This window comes from Miscanthus floridulus, chromosome 14, assembly GCF_019320115.1.
Source record: "Miscanthus floridulus cultivar M001 chromosome 14, ASM1932011v1, whole genome shotgun sequence".
Lineage (NCBI taxonomy): Eukaryota > Viridiplantae > Streptophyta > Magnoliopsida > Poales > Poaceae > Miscanthus > Miscanthus floridulus.
This window is the reverse complement of record NC_089593.1, coordinates 43,237,209-43,255,316: the sequence shown is the minus strand read 5'-3', so window position 1 is coordinate 43,255,316 and position 18,108 is coordinate 43,237,209. Positions and strand designations below refer to the sequence as shown.

The window sequence follows — 18,108 nt, the reverse complement described above, 5'->3', positions numbered from 1 at the left end:
AGATTGTGATCTGCAGAAACACCACGACGGTCGTCTCGGGAAAAAAAAAACAACGCGCGCCGGTTAGGATTTGGGTAGGTTGTGATGCGTGGGCGAGGTGGCGCAAGGTGGTTGTGATGCGTGGGCGAGGTGGGCCATGATGGTGGAGACGGCGGCTTAGACGGAGCAGGGACAGGGGAGTCTTGTCACGGTTGGTTGGAGTTGACGGATTAGCGGGGTGGGGTCGACGGACGGGGCGGAGACGGGCGTGCGGTGAGGCTGCATGTCCCTGGCGGCCATGAGCGATGGTTGGAGTTTGGCGGCGGATGGGGTCGCTTGCTTGCACAGCAGCGTGACCCGTCATGGCACAGTCCGGTTCGCTCATCTGAAACTTGGCTGAAAATAGTTTAAAAATACTGTTCTAACTGAATTTATTGTGCCGGCTGAAAAAACGAACCGAACAAACTGAATATGGGGTAAGCCGAACAGGGTCATAACTCTGTCCTTGTGATTGGGAGGTGTGAAATCTGAATATATGATCCATTGTTATCGAGCGACTAATTGATTGTGATTAGCCATTCTTATTGTCACATGCGACTCCATTGATCCTGTTTGGATTTATTAGCTATTAATTAATAGTTAGCTAGCTAGTATGTCCGAACTAAAATTGGCTGCTATTGGAGTAGTTTGGTCTAATGAGTGAAATAGTTATGAGTTAGGTATCCGACTAACAATTAGATAAACTATTAGCTAGATCTGTTTAGATCCAAGAAACTAATTGTTAGCAGCTAACTATTACCTCAGATTACAGACATAGTCGTTCGGTTGATAGATTAGTTGTCAGATATAAACACCATTTTTAGAAAGCGGTTGGACACTTTATTAATTAAATAAGGTAATAGAAATTACTTGAAGTTCTTATGAGTTTCTCCGGTTGGGACAATCAAATGGAGCAAAAACTATATGGATCATCTTGAACCTAGGAAAGTACTTTGGTACAAGCGAAGATAATAGGAAACAAACTATAAAGCTAAGGTCCATGTTTAATGGAAGATCATGACTGATGATGTTAAACAAAGGAAGATCAGCAAGGAAGCTGATGATTATGAGATAGATGAGGGTGACTATTTCTAAAAGCCATTAGCATTAAGAGATGGAAATCATAAAAATCCTAGTAAGTAATGAGCAATTCATCAATTATTTTAATTATTATTTATTTATGTGATGAGCTACTAAATATTGTTTTGTTTATATTGTACTATTGAAGTTCTATGGTGGAATGCATTTGGTGTCCTTGCATACGAGCACTAGAGTTTAACAAAATCAGCCCAGACAGCTCCTAGCCCAGGTGGTAATCTCAACCCCAGGCCTCTAAATTTGGACGCCTGAGATTCATGTCTGGGCCGCAGCTCAGACCAAACAAAGAACTTGGACTGTGTCGTTCCTTACCAAGTATTTGCAATATTGAACAACCTTTCCTTGCTTGACAATGGAGATTGATTCGGCTTCTAACTCGTATAGCAATTGGACGCAGATCATTTTCCTGTTTGCTTCGACGGCTGCGAGTTGGAGTCGAATCCTTTTCGTGTTTGCTTCGGCTGCTGCCCAAAATACAACACGCATACATGCAACAAAACACAGCACGTCACGTTGGACTTCTAGCATGTATACATGATTACCCTGTTCGCTTGATCGTATCAGCTATGATATAATATTTTTCTCTCACGATAAAACAACACCAGCCAGCTTATAAGCCAAAGAGGGAACGGGGCAGATGCTAGCTGATTCTCCGTTGCGGTCTTGATGGCTCAACACGGCTTACTGGACAGTCCAGACAAAACCGGTCGAAAGCCTCTTCATAAATATTGTTAAATGAGTCCGAGCCAAATTTAAATGTCAACAGGGATGCAGGTAACAAAGTTGAAGCTCCGCTCAATCCAAATCCAGGCCATCATCCTGCAGGTGGTGGTGGGAGGCGGTGGTGCCATCAGCGAGGCTAGAGTGCTAGACCACTTGGTGGAGTGGAAGATGGGATGGCTCATGCGTGTCTCTCGGGCTCTCGGCGAGCCATGAGAATCTCCTCTCAGCTTGTCTTGAGGCACGAATCGGCGGGGAGGTGCACACTGCACAGGATACCACCATCTTCAAGAGAAGATGAAACTCTCTGCTCTAACCACCTCATTGTGGTGTCGTCCGATTTGATTTCCATGAGACCAAACGTAGGAAACGGTGCCCTTCAGGTTTTACCACGGTCAAACTCATTTCCTTTCCCTCCAACCCCATAAAAAATGTTATTCTCACTTCTAAAAAGTCAAGTATTTTTAGTTTTGACTAAATATATATAAAAAATATTAATATCTATAATAAATAATTAGTATAATTAGATAGATCATTAAATATATTTTTATAATAAATTTATATATAGAGATATAAATGTTACTAATATTTTTTATAATAAAAGTATTTAAACTTTAAAAAAATTGACCATCACGACGTCGGGCTCCTCGACCGCACTCGCAGTCGCTCGATCCGTGCCGTTCCCTGGCATCCAAGCGTCCAGCTCGTTCTGCTCGAACCAGGTGATACAAACACCAGTCTAGCAGGCCATCTAAGCCCATGAGTCCAGAACACCGCAGAAGCGGCGCTGGGCTGATGTCTTCCACGGCGAGTTGGCCGCGCCGCCGCCGCCGTTTCCTGCACAGCCGGTTTTTAATCTCTCGAGCAGAGCGAGGACTGCACGGCAAGTCATCAAGAGCCTCGCAAGGTACTGCAACTTCTCCCGGCGTGGCTGCTATATGTCAGGGGCAACAACTGTGGCTTCTAACTGAGACGCCGAGACACAACACACACCTTGCCCAATGCGGTAATGAGTATCTGGAAGCAAGGCGGGGAACGCTGCTGACGTGCCCGGCCATGGGGCAGCTGCATCAGCCGCACCGTTGCTGTAGCGGGAAGCAGAGTGCCAGCGAGCTGTGGTGGCCTCTGGCCTGGCATGGAGAGGAGCGCCGATCTGCAAAGAAGATAGAGAAGGCGGCGAATGACAGTCAACCGGGAGAACTCCCATGGTGTCTTTTGCCTCTTGAAATGAGCTACGATGTGTATGTATGTTTACCGAAATGACAGCATCAGAAACTCTTTCGCAAACAAGACATGATCATTATGTAACAATATGTACATCCAGTCATTCACTTAGGCTATTCAGTGATCACAGTCTCAATTTTGTAGTCACAGTATCACTTTACAGTCTCACAGTCCTATCTAACAACTCTGTTCTGAAGTTTCAGCTTTGCTATTTACACTGTTGTGTCTGAACATCTGAACACAGAACTGCAGAACCACGGCTGCCCTTCCCTTGAATCCAGAAGCACATGGAGAAGGATGGAGCGTTGGTGGTGCTGCATCTGTACTTACGTGAACTGCTGCTGCATCGTGTACCGCCACGCGGAGCAGTCGGAGACGAAGAACCGCACGGACCATGGAGGAGAGCACTTAGCCATGAGCGGCAGCGCGGCGCTAGACGGCGTGGACCACGGAAGCGAGCACTCAGAAAAAAGTGGTGCCGCGGCGCATGGATGCTAGTGGTGGTGCGGCGCACGGCGGCTAGCGGCGGCAAGATGCTAGACGCCGGCGGGGCGGCAGGCGAGTGAACCTGAGGCCGGGACTCGACGAGCTGTGGAGAGCGTGGGCTGGGCCGGAGCAGCAGGCTGTGAGCGCATAAATTGGTGGCCAATGCTTGCAGGTGTACGATCCTCAGTTGACGGCACTGATGGCCTGACTGCAGAACGCAGTCGTTTCACCTAAGTTAGACGATCTCGTCTTGTAGCGACTGTTTTTATGAGACTATGCCTCTTCATAACCACTGTGCCACGTCATATAAATTGTTGATGTGAGTATGTCACTGGCATGCAAATCACTGGCTCTCTTGTACGACTAGTACTACCCCTCGGTCCATGGAAGAATACAGTTCTAACATAGTATCATGTTTTAGAATCTTATAAGTTTAACTAATTATAGATTAAAAAATATTAATATTTATGATATAAAATAAATATTATTAGATTAATTACGAAATGTATTAAATTAATTTAGACTCGCTCAGTCGTGTTCCATCATATTTTGGGACGTTGTACCGCGGTGTTCCAGTTCCGCGTCTTAGAACGAAGTTCCCGGTACGTGAAACGTACCCACGTTCCGCGTTCCTGACTCCTTAGAGTATGTGACGAGCCTAGGTCTATGTGATAAGTTCTTAAACGTGGCTGAAATTCCTGTTCCCCGCTAAAATCCTTTTTGGATCAATATAATTAGGACTATTTACTAGTTTGGCTAAAAATCACTGCCTTCCTTTTTTTTATAAAATACAGCTTATACAGTCTATTAAATTAAAATTTAATCATTTATTTATTTTATCTTATATTATTTATATTTATATAAACTTATTATAGTTGGATAGTACACTTAATAAAAAATCTAATCGTATAAAGTTTATATTATAATAGATCAAAATTATTGATCATACTCGTATATCTTATAAATGAATATAGATGGAGTAGCCGGTAAGTTTGCCAAATAACCAAGGCAGGCTTGTTCCTGTCAGGCATTTTCTCATTACTCACCAAAGTGCAAATGGCCCTATATCCCTCGTTTGCTTCGCTGAAAAAACAAACCGAAATATTGTTCCGGCTAATTTGTTGTGAGAGAAAAATATTGTTCCGACTAAAAAAACAAGTTGAAAAAGATAGATTATAAGAGAAGCGAACAGGGCCATAGAACTTTCGGTGGGTTTAGGCTGTACAAATTTCTGTAATGTGCTTATATGACATCTCTAAATTCACAACAGAAAATATGCAAATGCCATATTTTGGGGCATGTACATGCCACGTGTATGTATTTAATAAATGCCGAATCACCTCAAAGAAAGAATGTACCAGTAAGAAAATTGTTTGGGAAGGTCACGAGCCTAGATAGCTTTGATTATATTCGGCCTGTTTGTTGGTTGGTTTTTGGGCTGGTTTAGGCTGGCTGGTGCTGGTTTATTGTGAGAGGAAAACACTGTTGGCTGACTGGTTTGGGCTAGCTGAAACCAACAAGCGAACAGGCCGATTATATAGTAAGGAAAAACGAGAGCGAAAAAAAATCAAAACCAAAAACTCACACAGTTGATGCTTACCAGTTACCGCACTACAGGATCTAGAACATGTAAACTAGCAGTGTGATGTCGGAATGGTACAAATACCCCACGTACAAAACTTGTTCTGCATTGAAAAATGTGGGGGGAAAAAACTAAGATTTCTGTTAGCCCTTTGTTGCTGGACTACCAACCAGCCCCGTACAAGTTTGGATAGTAGTATCTTACATGTTACAGCTTTCTGATTACAACGGAACACATCATGAGCTAGATCACATACTGCACATGCATACTGAAGCAGCACATTTGAATTTGAACAAAACCAAATACGTGATTCCAATAAGCACAGTTGGAAGTGCTCTCAAGTCCTCTTCCTCCTCTTCTTACTTCGCCTCCTGTCACTCGCTCTGTTCATTTGGGCTTGTTTGACTGATAAGCCATGACTGAAAGTACTGTTGGCTGATTTGGTGTGAGAGAAAAATATTGTTTGTTGGCTGAAAAAGTATGGCTTATAAGCCAAACAAGCCCAAACGAACAGGGCGACTCTCATTAGAGCTTGATTCTGACTCGGACTTAGAACTAGACCCTGCGCTAGAGCTTTCCGAACCATATTCAGACCCACTTGATTCTGACTCCGATGATTCCGGCTTCTGCTGCTGCATTGTTAGGCGCGGCATGTTCTTCAAGTACTCCCTCAGGCTTTCCGTTATACCACCAAGACCAATGGACGTGAAGAAATTGATCGAGAACCTTGTATTCTTCGGATGATCCTTTGGGAAGATAGACTCGAAGGAACCTTGCATGTTAGGATCATTCAGCCTCTCATTGAGTAGGCGTATGCTCAGGTGCTCCGATAATTCCTGCATCAGGAAAAAAAGGTATATAAGTATTCTAATAAAATACAACTAATAATGATAAATAGCTATGACATGAAAGCAGAATCTTTGCAAACATACTTGGAATAGAATTTTTATGAAAATTCGAGAAGATGATGTTGTGTCTTCCTCTGTCAACCTGATGTAAGCCAAAACATGCCAAGGGAGCGCATCAGTCCCCAACAAATGTGCAAAGAACTTGGCAACATTCCTCAACTTGTTTGTTTCAAGACGATGAATCATTGAATATTGTTGCACAAAGCATTTTTCGAAGTTCTCTTGGTACACTTTATTGATCATGCAAAATCGCTGTCCTAGCAGCCCATAATAACGAAGGTATGCTCTCTCCTGACTGCAACACTCAAGAAGCATAATGCACAGCTCCATCTGCCACAAAACAAACAATTTTCATCAGGGAACAATACTTGCAGATTTCTCCTAAAAAATGTAAAGATTGCAGATTCCGCATCTAGCCATTGCAGATGCCGCATAAAAAAAGTACAGATTGCAGATTTTGCATCAAGACAACAACAAAAGACAAAGCAATTAAAAGCGCTAAAAAAATACCCCAACAGGAATTACAATTCAAACCATATTCAATACCCCCATATGAAAAGGCACTAAACCCAACAAATGATTTGTTTTTGTGCATATTATCTGTTGCAAGTTTAGTGACAATAACGAAAAGAATGGACGTTTGCTTCATTTAAATTTTTTCTTGAAAGATCACAGTTAGTCGAAATATTTTGTGACAGGTGGAGCAACAAAAACCAGATCAAAACCAGAAAGATAGTCTTAACGTAGGTTACGCACTGCACTGCTGCACACAATATTAGTATTCGTTACACTACGTCTGCTAACTAGCAATGCATCAACTTACAAGTAATGTCAAGTCATGACTACATTTCTCAGTACATGTATCCTCAGAATTTTCAAAACTAGTTTTCTGCTCTTCTGGACAGGTCAGTTACTTAATCTAATCTCTTGAGGTTACAAAGTGCACAGCATGTAATGAAATGCTCAGAAGCAAACACTTGCAGACAAATTGATCAGAAAAATGGTATCTTGTGAGATCGCAAAAACTAGCTCGGCTAAACCAATGATAAAAAGGAGTCTATGAAGGTGAAAAGTTGTAACAATGCAATTTATTATATATGTTAATGGAAGGATTAACCACCCAATGATAACGTGTACTCCTGTTAGCATCTTTGACACAAATATACAGCAATAAATCCAGTGTAGGTCCTGGAGGCAATCGCAACAGAATTCTTCTATCATGCTCAACCATTCAAGAGTACCTTAGATTCAATGAATAGTTATCTTTCTAATTACCATTGAATCAGCCATTGAGGCTGGTGGCGACCAAACGAGCACTGGTCACTTTTCAAAACATATCTAACCTCTGTAAAATGGTGGGTATTGAAGTACTAGGTTTAATCTAAAGCAAGCTTTACTCAAACTTAGCTTGGAAAATTTTGTCAAGATATATTAGTCCAATAAAAAGATAAATGGCAAAACTTAAAACGTTTACAAAGTTTAAATCAGTGTAAAAGAGAATAGTGGTACTAGAAGCAAATACATAATGTAATTTTCTAAACTGTGGCAGCATACTATCAAAAAGAAAAATGGAACCAAAGACAAACAAGCAATCAAGAAACATCTCAACAAACAAACATAAATCAATATTAGATATGAAAAACAATATCAGATATCAGAATCACATGAAATCAAGAAACGCTTCTGATGCATATAATCTTTCATAAGCTTGTGTCCAGCTTCTTCAAAATCAACACTGGACATAATAGTCAAATATATTGTTCTTCTAAGATTCACAAGATTCGTCTCTGTTCTATCCCTTATCTCCAGTTGTTCCTCATCCTCTTCATCAGATTCTTCCTCATCTTCATCATCATCAGGAGCAGCATCTGATCCTTCTTCATCTTCAGAAGACTGCTCCCAGACTGCTTCTCTTTAGATTCTCATATGCCTTCTCATCTTCAACAAAATTGGGGTTTGCCCTGAAAACATCTGCAATTAAAGAGAGGTCAGCATTACATTACACAAAACTGGATCTCTTCACTCAGAAAGTTCATATTATCAATGTAGCATAGAGGACTCTCCATGCAACAACAAAACCTTACTTAGATTGGTCTCAGGGTCTAGGTCATCTTCAAGGGATATCTCATGTGTAAACTGGTCCTCCTGCTCCACTAGATCCAACTCTGGAGGGATGGCTGGGAACCCCCTACATAAATGGAACAAAAATCATCTGTCAGAACATTTGATGACCATGCAACGGAAAAAACACTAGGCTTCTCAACTTTGAGCCCTTTCTAAATCAGAGCATGGTTTTTGAGGCGTCACCTAGGCATTGAGGCATAACCCAGGTGCCACATGACGCCACAAAGTTTTAGTTATGCCATATCACCTGACGTGCCTAGGCGTACAGCCGTATCGCCAGCACAACAGGACACCACAGCACCTCAAAAACCATGATCACAAGTATAACTTTACCTGGAATTTAGCCTTTCTAATTGCAAAAAGGCCTTCGATTAGAAACTGCACTCTCTTGTCTATTTCTCCTTCATGAAGAATGCCTCGAAATCTTTCAAAAATAGCTGCATTAATTGATCAACAGGTAAATACTTTGTGAATTGAACAAGAAATAGGAGAGAAAAAACTAACAGCATGGGATCAATAAAGGCTTATCCACAATGGTCAAATTAAGGCTGAATAAGTGTTTCAGAATTTATAAACAAAAATAATCACATTTAATACCAAACATAGCATTCACCCTCGAATAAAAAATAAATCTTTTTGGACACAGTATTCAAAAGAAGGGCGGACCTGGTGCAAGCGGTAGAGTCTTACCACTTGTGACCGGAAGGTCCCAGGTTCGAGTTGCGGTCTTCTCGCATTGCACAGGTGAGGGTAAGGCTTGCCACTGACACCCTTCCCCAGACCCCGCACAGAGCGGGAGCTCTCTGCACTGGGTACGCCGGACACAATATTCAAAAGAGAACAGAAAACTAAACATCAATCCGTCTTATAATGAGTGACAAACATAAAGAAAAAATAACAATCTTCAAGTACAACCCAAACAAGTCCACTATATCATCTTTTGTATGTCCCATCCAGTTTTTACTGGAGAAATTATTAGCCAGAACATAAATAGTTGACTGTACACACTCTAAAATAACATGTATATAGTTAATCGAAAGATTATATGCATCAGCTCTAAGGAATACTCCCTCTGGTCCAGTTTATAAGGCACACGTGCATATCAAGATTCAAACTTCGCAATCTTTGACCAATAATTTGGCGAATAATTTTTAACTATTGTAATACAAACTTGATACAGTTAGATTTATATAATCAAATATACTGCCAATGATCTGAAGGGCAGGCTTGGTGCAGTGGTGAGAGCTGTCTCACTGAGTCACCAGGTCGTGGGTTCGAAGCAGCCTCTCCGCAGATTTGCGGGGGGAAGGCTTGCTTCGGTTTTTTCCCTTCCCCAGACCCCACTTATGTGGGAGCCTCCGACATTGGGTCTGCCCCTTTTTTTATACTGCCAATGATCATAGCTTTATAACAAAAAAAATACAATAAATGAATGGCCAAATTGTAATTTGGGAGACCATGTCATGTCTCACTGTGCCTTATAAACTGGACCAAAGGGAGTATTACACAAGCAAGATGTATAGAAGGATTCAGAAACATTTTGACCATTTACTTATATTGGCTAACAGTAGTTTGTACCTTTAAAAGCAACCATCATGTTGCATAGCTAACCTATGTACACAAGTAAATATTCCATTTTAGTCACAGAGGAAAATGTTGCCATATTCATTTCAATTCATATAATGGCGTAAATTAAATAATTGTACTTACACATTAAAATTTTTCTTCTCCAGAGCATCCAAAACTAAGGCTGAGCATCTAGTCGTTCACCATTGGTCCACAATAATGCATCTTATACAAAGTTAAAACGAGATTTCTACGTTCTGCCAAAACCCAGATAATCACATGATTGACCTAATCATCATGTATCCAAGTATTTTAGAATTAACCACAAGACTATACATTAGATACTCAAACAATTTGAAGATCCATAAATGAATGTTGATGGTATAAAATGTGTGTTGACAAAACCATTCTGCATCACCAAAAGCTAGCAAGTATAGCAAGCCATACTCAGTGCACTGTCTGAAATAGCTTACCATGAAGCCCTTGAGGAGACAAGTCCTGCAGCATTGCCCCACACTCTTTGACAAAGCCCACAGCCACCTATCATCATTGACATACATATTCCAGAAATGAGTAAGTTGTTAACAAAATAAAGTAAAAAAGTACATAAGGTCCAAGCTATGTACCTCAACACTATCATCAGTTGGATTTTCCAGGAGTACAGTAAGAAGCTCCAGTGCCACGAGCTCATGTGCCACCACCTGATTTACCAAGTGTGCAATGAATTTGGTTGCCGCAAGCAATTGAGGCTGCAAGTAAAGGAGAACTTTAGTAAGAAATTTATGCAGAAACTAACAATTAAGCGCATATGCAGTTCTTCATACTCAAATATTAAGCATCCTGAATGTAAGTAACAATTCATCCTATCCTATGTACATAAACAGCAGACGTCAGTGTATACAGGACCCAGGTATAAACAGCAACTTTCGTTAGTTCTTTTATTTGATTTGAATCCAGAATCCAAGTAGAAGGTATACCCTATGTAACTTTCCAAACCTGCATCGATCCAGTTCATGCGTTCAAATACAAATGGAAAGCAATGTAAAGTGTCGTGCAAAGAATTTCATGAGCCTAACTACAACCCTTTGTAAATACAGAACAGCAGACCTATTGGTATGCACCAATAGTTCTGCTTCAGCTGCGAACTTAAGTAGCCAATTTTGTTTTCCAGACTAATATAAATAGGATAGCCATTTTGTAAATGAGTGAGTTAAAACAATTGCAAAGATCTTGATCAGGATTAGGTAAGCAACAATACATTAAGCTAAATTAGTTCTATGAAATCACCTTGGAATGCAACTAGACCCCAGCATTGTAAATTCTAAATGAGTCATTCTTAAACCCAAAAGGTAACAAAGTATTAATACTTCTTGAGCTAAGGAAAATGAAGACAAGCTCACCTTGTCATTTCGCTTATATGCCCTCTTGAGCTGGAGCACAACACAAACAAGAAGCAACCGCCCAATCTCAGGGAACTTGGTAATCACAACCGCAACTAGCGCAGCAAATACATCGGTGAACCCAGGTGAGGCCATCTGGGACTTGATACAAGACTGACAAAAGAGTCCCCGCCCATGAACAAGGTTCTCTGCGAAGAGCTCCGGCACTATATTCTTGATATTGGTCGCATTCACCTTATTCACCAGCCCATTGATGCTCTTCTTGAGAGCATCCCAGGTGAGGCGCTGATACTCAGGGCTCGACTTGTCCTCCACATCACGCATCATCTGTGCCATGCGGAAAGGGGGGATGTAGATCCCACCCGTGCGCCCAGGGATCACACCGGAAGCAGCGGCGGCGGTGGGGGCAGTGGCGGGGTCGGCTTCCTCTTCACAGGGCTTCTCCGGCGCTCATCTCCGTCGTGCTCCCTTCGCCTGCGGTCATCCCGCCGCCTCGAGCCCTCGCCTCGGCGCCGGCGGCGGTGGCGACGGCCGTCGGGTGAGGACCCTGACTCCGAGCTAGGGCTCCGGCGGCGGTGGCGGCAGCTGTCCCTCTCCCTCTCCCGGTCTCGCTTGCCACGGCGGTCGTCCGGCTCATCATCCGCAATCCCTAGCCCGCCTGCGCCGACAGCCTTCCTCCTTCTCATCGTCGGAAATCCTATCGCGCATCCTCCGGCGTTCGCCACCTTCCTCCCCATCTGACACCCTGTCGCGCCGGGGAGGGCGGTTGCCGCCGTCCTCATCCCTTCCGGACTTGGCGTGGCCGTTCTCCTTCTCCTCAGAGGGCTTGGCGTCGCGGCGGCGGCCGCGGCAGTCGGAATCGGCGCTTGCGGCGGCGCGGGGAGACGTCATCCCGGTGGCTGTGGCGGCGGCGCGGCGGGGAGGCGGAGGCGAAGGCGGCCATATAGCCGCGACAGAGGGTTTTGCGGTTTCTGTGGGAATGTTTCTGGGGAAGCGGGGTCGTCAGTCGTGTCTGCGAGATTGAAAAGGGAAGAGGACGGAAATTGGATATGAAAATTTTCAAATAAAACAGTGATCGGTTCGGTCGGTTCTACATAACCTACCATAGATTTTTGAATTCATAATCTATCCCTGATACTAATATATCCCTATCCCTAATAATACTTGTAAAGAGATAAAATTTTTGTCATCAATAGTTTTCGTTCAACCTAAAATTCCTAAAGTATCTCGGTCTCGGCCATCATAAAACTGTCTGTTTTTTTTTTTGCGTGGAATACATTTCCGTTCGATTGTTCTTTTCCTTTTTCCTTTTTAGTCCTTTCGGTTTTTCTCCCTCAGATTGAAAACCCACGTTCGGTTGTGTACGTGAATTTTTGTCTCCATTTTTTTATAAACAAAAATAATAAATAAAACAAATATTGCCTCTCTCGCTCCGAGATCCAAATCAGACTACGCAACAACTCTCGCTCAAATACCATACAAACCCCAAATACGATAGAAATCCAAATCAGACTACGTCAATAAAGCAAAAACTCCTCAAATCAAATCAATAAATCCATTGTTTCTTCTTCCTTTATTCTATCACGAGAAGAAATCAAAGAGCACACGAACGGCGTTGCTAAGCCCGAGTCCTCGACGAGGTGGAGTCAGGGACGTGACGAGGTCGTGGACAGCGGGATGTGGTGCGTCAGGTCGACGAGGGAAGCAGAGCGGTAGAGCTCGGTCTGACAGAGGGACTGCGCGGGTGGTGCAGCCGACGGTGGAGTAAGACGGCAAGGAGGTACGTGTCCGGTGGCAAGGTTCGGCACTAGCTCCGGGTTCGCGTTGCGGTCGGTCTGTGGCGGCGTTCGGGGCCTACGAGAATGAGAAAGATGGCGCGGCTTCGGGGGCAGAACCGAAGTCTCGGAGTCATCTTTGCAGGTAGGCGTGGAGGTCGGCGGTCGGAGCCCGGCTGTTTGGCGGTGTCCGCGCGGCGACGTCACGGGGCGCGGACCTCGGGACGTCGGCGCGGTGGCGGATATCGGCACGGTCGCGGATCCGGATGTAGGGTGAGATGGCGGGGTGGCGAGCTCATGGCTTCACGGCGTCGGTGCGATCCACCACGGAGAGGAGCAGAGGAAGCGAGAGGGAAGAGAGGTGCATAACACCGTCGTAGCTGCTGGCTCGGCGTCGCGGCAGCCGCCGCTGCCGGAGGCGAACTCGACGGAGAAAATTGTTATTATAGGACGCGAATCAATGTGCTTCGTTATTATAGGACTTCAATCGTCGATTTCGCTAAAACGACACTTAAAACGTTGGCACTTTGTTTTAGATGACATTTGGTCCTTTTAATCACTTTTCTTATTTCAAATACATGTATTTTGCCATGGGAGGACCATATTGCCCTTGTGCGTGGGCTGCCTGGCAAATGCTGCCGCCTGGCCTGGGCAGGCTGGCTGGCTGCTGCCCGGCGCGCGAGAGCGTGACGAGCACCCGCGGCGGTCTGCGCGCTAGCGGGGTGGCGCCGAGCACGCCATGCCGGACAGCGCGACGAGCACCCGCGGCGGTACGCGCTCGTTGCCGCTCTTCCTCCTCGCCGTGGCCACAAGCTCGTCTCGCTTGACTCCGACGACGATGCTTTCGATGGTGACTCCGACGAGGAGGAGGTGGCGGTGCAGCTCGCCGCACAGCGCCGGCAAGCTCTGGCTGAGAGCCTAAGCGCAGCTGAGCCGAAGCCGCTGCGTGCTCCGTGCCCTGCCTGCTGTTAGCTTGATGACGGCATCATGACATCGTGCCTATGTCATATACTTCCTTTTTCCTCTTCAAATATAAAACCAAAAATACATGAATACCTTTACTCATCATCGTCACCATGGCCGATGCTCATCACCACATTTCGTTTCATCTTCGTCTGACGCACCGTTTCGTCTGACCGGTGGGCAGGCTGGCTGGCTGTTACCGCCGCCGCCCGGCTGGCAGGCTTGCCACAGCCGTTGCCTGGGCAGGCTGGCTGGCACGCTTGCCGCCACCGCCGGGTATGTCACACATTATTAAAATTCACAAAAATACAATAAAAATTCTAAAAAAATTAGAGTAAAATTCTGGACATATAACACAATATTAAGTACACATAAATTCATCTCACATGTGTACTTAATATTATGTTATATGTCCAGAATTTTACTCTAATTTTTTTTAGAAATTTTATTGTATTTTTGTGAATTTTAATAATGTGTGACATACCCGGCGGCGGCGGCAAGCCTGCCAGCCAGCCAGCCAGCCCAGGCGGCGGCGGCGGCGGCCAGCCAGCTTGCCCACCAGTCAGACGAAACGGTGCGTAGACGAAGATGAAACGAAACATGGTGACGAGCATTGGCCGTGGTGACGAGGATGAGTAAAGGTATTTATGTATTTTTGGTTTTATATTTGAAGAGGAAAAATGAAGTATATGACATAGGCACGATGTCATGATGCTGTCATCAAGCTAACAGCAGGGCAGGGCACGGAGCACGTGGCGGCTTCGGCTCAGCCGCGCTCAGGCTCTCAGCCAGAGCTTGCCGGCGCTGTGCGGCGAGCTGCACCGCCACCTCCTCCTCGTCGGAGTCACCATCGAAAGCATCGTCGTCGGAGTCAAGCAAGACGAGCTTGTGGCCACGGCGAGGAGGAAGAGCGGCAACGAGCGCGTACCGCCGCGGGTGCTCGTCGCGCTGTCCGGCATGGCGTGCTCGGCGCCACCCCGCTAGCGCGCAGGCCGCCGCGGGTGCTCGTCGCGCTCTCACATGCTGGGCAGCAGCCAGCCAGCCTGCCCAGGCCAGGCGGCGGCGACAGCAGCCAGGCAGCCCACGCACAAGGGCAATACGGTCCTCCCATGACAAAATACATGTATTTGAAATAAGAAAAGTGATTAAAAAGACCAAATGTCATCTAAAACAAAGTGCCAACGTTTCAAATGTCGTTTTAGCGAAGTCGACGATTGGAGTCCTATAATAACAAAGCCCGTTGTTTTGCGTCCTATAATAGCAATTATCTCGCCGAACAACCGGTTCGGGCCCTGGATCCTCCGGATCTCAATCTCGCTAAAAGTTCTTCCTTTGGCAGAGAGGCTCGGACTCCTCTCGCCGGCAAGTGAGTTGGAAGCTGTGACGACATGGAGCTGAACGATTATACTGGGAGGCCGAGAGCCTGAGAGCGGTGGGTAGATGGATAAGAACGGTTGCTGCACAGGATTGCAGGAGGTAGAGAAGCTACTTCATGGACTATGGACCCCACGTGTAAGTGTCATACAATTTTTTTTATCAAAACCACGACGGTTGGGGATTTGACTTCGCCAAAAAAAAAACACAGCCCCCAAACTTTGGAGTTAATTTTTTAAGTTTCCATAAACCTATTTGCTGGAAAATAGGGAGCGAAGACGATATTTTGACTTCGCTTAGAGGAACTCGACTTCGCCAAAAGTAAAGAGAAGATTGAAACAAGCGAAGTCAAAGGAAGGTGAGGCGAGAATTCGCCAAGTCAAAAGACATAGATTACTGGAAGATTGACAGGCAAACTGAAGAATGAAGACTAGAATAGTGGAAAAAGACAACTTCGTCCTTGTAGTTGAAAAGAATTGTATTAATTTGAGAAAGGGGCAAAAAGGTCATTTGTATATAGATTACGAAGGCTAGGACCTCTATAAATACCCCCTCTGACATGTACAATACGATCATGAAATGAATATAACTTTAACTTGTGTTCAAACTTTTGATGCTTGCGTAATGGTTTTACCCAACATTCGGCACCCACCGTTTGTGTGTGCTCGAAGACTCACACGACCACGCGAAGCCAATGGGCAGACCTAACAAGAAAGTTATCACTGGGATAACCGAAAACGATCCACCAATAGGTGAAGACTAAAGTCTTAAAAAAGATGCACCCCAAGACCAAAACTCTTCAAAGGCAAGCGAGGCCGAAGAACAAAGACTCAAAGAGCTAGAAGAGTGAGTGTTGAGAAAGCAAAAAGAACTTGAAGAATGTCGCACAAGAGCAAGAGAAAAGTCTCTCAAAACAAAGAATTGAAGAAGTCGAAGCCACTCTTCGTGAACTAAATGAACAACTTCAAAGTGTAAGTCATGAAGTCATAAATTTAAAAGACCCAAATTCAACAACCAAAGTTTCTCTAGAAAGAAATTCCCAAAAGTCATTCATATCAATTGATACAAGCTCTCCTCTGTCAATAAACTTGCAGCTAGCACAATAGCCCTTGGGATATAAATTCAACATGATACCAATATTTGATGACCAATCTGACCCAAGACAATTCCTAATGAGTTTTGAAGCAGCAGTAATTTCTACATGCGGTGATGAAACCACATTGGCAAAATCACTAGTAATGGCAGTCAAAGGACCAGCCCAACAATGATACTCTTCGCTAAAAGCTAAATCCATACACACATGGGATCAACTCAAGACAAATTTACTTCTAGATTTCCAAGGCTTCCAACCAGCTGGTCTCACAGATATAGACCTATTCAATTGCAAGCAACAACTCAAGGAACCCTTAAGCCAATACTTCAAAAAAAATTATCCAAATCAAAGTGCAAATTCCCAATATTCCAGATGAAGTGGTAATAATAACCGCAATCAAGGGGCTTCGAGTAGGCCAATGCGCATCACACCTTGCTCGAGAAAAGACCAAATATACAGCCTGTTCATTTCGTCATAAACGATCGTGGATTATTTACTGCTGGCTGGTTTGGAGTGAGAGAAAAATACTATTCTAGATTATAATCCACGATTGTATACGAGCAAGCGAATATGCTAATAGTCGTTGAGCTTTATGAAGTCATACAAAAGTATTGCAAATCAGACGATGACTATAGGAAAAGAATCGAAGAAGAAAACAACTTTAGGGCTCAAATCAAGCCAAACAACAACAACTTTCATCCTCCAAGACCAAACAACTATGAGCGAAGATCATTTTCACCACATAACCAAGTCAATCAAATCGAGAATGACAACACATCAACGGCTGAAAGTGATTTTTCACAACGAAGACAGTACAATCAGCGAAGCCAATACAATGAAAGAACATTTAAGAGAGGAGGCTTTAGTACAAGAGGAAGAGGAGGAATAGGAAGAGCACCATTAAAACCAGAAGACATGTATTGCATCATTCATGGCAAAGGGTCTGGGCACACATCCAAGATGTGTCCAAAGGTGAAGAAAAGTATTGAAGAAGTCCAAGAAGAAAACAGGGCACCTACCCAAACAAAAGTTGTCAATCATGTCATGCAAGAACACCAAAATTCTCACCAAACTTATTATCCAATACATTATGGACATTCCCAAACAATGCTTCTAGGGCCACCACCTGTATATAGCTATGAGCCCATAGCAATGTATCACCCAACACAAAATCAGTGGAAGGAAATTAGCCCCAACAATCCAATGTTCAATCAATACAGCCTGAGGCTTCGGTTGCAAATAACAACCCACAAAATAGTCAAGCCAAGCAAGAAAAGAATTCTCCATCAACTTCAATGATGAACAATAATGCAATCATTACAACCAGAGGGAGAATATTGACAATAATATGAGGCAATAGTATGGATCATGCAAACAACATCTAAAGAAGAAACTACTTCCAAAGAGTAAACTAAATTTGAATGGAAGGCCCATACAAGAAAACAAGATGGTCCTATTTGCCAATCACATTGTCGACGAAATATGGTCGGCAGTCCACCGAGGGGGGTGCCCGTGGTGGTAGATTATCGGCAGACGGTGCGTGTAATCAGGAACCAGATGGTGACACAAGGCGCAGAGACAGCGATTTAGACAGGTTCGGGCCGTCTGGTCGACGTAATACCCTACGTCCTGTGTCTTTGGTATATTGTATTGAGATGTATACAGATTAACCTATCCTCTAGGGGACCCTTGTCTCTCCTTATATACTCCGAAGAGACAAGGTTACAAGTAAAGTATCCAATTTGGTACTATTACAATATCTAGTACAACTTGTAAT

General features: G+C 44.1%; 1 pseudogene; it reads right to left on the bottom strand.

The window, feature by feature from the left end:
- Positions 1–5,211: 5,211 nt before the first annotated feature.
- Positions 5,212–12,268, bottom strand: LOC136503399 (uncharacterized; annotated as a pseudogene).
- Between the last annotated feature and the right edge of the window lie 5,840 nt (positions 12,269–18,108).